The sequence below is a fragment of the Mus pahari genome, chromosome 8 (assembly GCF_900095145.1).
Source record: "Mus pahari chromosome 8, PAHARI_EIJ_v1.1, whole genome shotgun sequence".
In the NCBI taxonomy this organism is placed as follows: Eukaryota; Metazoa; Chordata; class Mammalia; order Rodentia; family Muridae; genus Mus; species Mus pahari.
In genome coordinates, this window is record NC_034597.1 from 61,793,941 (window position 1) to 61,795,106 (window position 1,166).

Consider the following 1,166-nt stretch of genomic DNA (forward strand, 5'->3'; position numbering starts at 1 on the left):
AGCCATTCGGTATTCCTCAGTTGAGAATTCTTTGTTTAGCTCTGTACCCCATTTTTTAATGGGGTTATTTGAATTTCTAGAGTCCTGCTTCCTGAGCTCTTTGTATATATTGGATATTAGTCCTCTATCAGATTTAGGATTNGTAAAAATCCTTTCCCAATCTGTTGGTAGCCTTTTTGTCTTGTTGACAGTGTCTTTTGCCTTACAGAAGCTTTGCAATTGTATGAGGTCCCATTTGTCAATTCTTGATTTTACAGCACAAGGCTCTGAGTTTTTGAGACATAAAGCAACACTTCAAAACAGAGTAAGGCACTGTGTAGTTCATTCTTACGTGTGTGTGTGTGTGTGTGTGTGTGTGTGTGTGTATGTATACATGTCTGTGTGTATCCATCTGTATCCAGAGAATAGTAAAAGCTAAATAGTAAATAGTAAACGCTACAGAAGAAAACAATACCATGGGGAGGAGCTGGACGGTGACAGGAAGAGAGGGAAGGGTTTCAAATTCAGAAGCCAGGGCCTTAAGGAAGATGATGAATCCTAGGAAAGATTCGAGGAAGGAAGCATATCTTCCATTAGTGGGGGGCTTGGGTGAGGCCTTGACAGGGAGAAAAAGGCCAGGGTAAAAGCTATAATAGGGGACTAGAGATGACATGTCTGAGAACTGGCAGTGGCACCCTGCTGCTAGAAGACAAAGGGAAGAACTGGGTGACTACATGGAGAATGGAAGGAGGGGACACTGGAGAGGTGATGGGCAGAGCCTGTTGTTCAGTCTGAAAGGTTCCCCATCTGAAGTGAGGCATGGCACCATTAACAGTGATTGAGGCAGGATCTGAACTGCACTCTGCCTGTGCTGCTGCCACCTGGAAGACCACCTCCTGAAGCTAATCCAGTGAGCTGCCTAAAGAAGCAGTGGCTATACCATAGGGTGTTGCAGAGTATTTGATCGTACTGTGGATCCCGGGATTGTGTTGTTTACTGAAAAAAGTTGTTCCTAATTGTGGTGTGGCTCAGCCTTAGCGCATACCTTTGATGCCCTCAGTACATATCTTTAATCTCAAACAATGAAGGTAAAGTTAGTTTGTAGAAGGAAGCACCCATATTTGAAAGTGATGTCTAATTGGGTGGCAGACAAAGTGATGAATCAGAGAAAGATTTGACAGAACAGA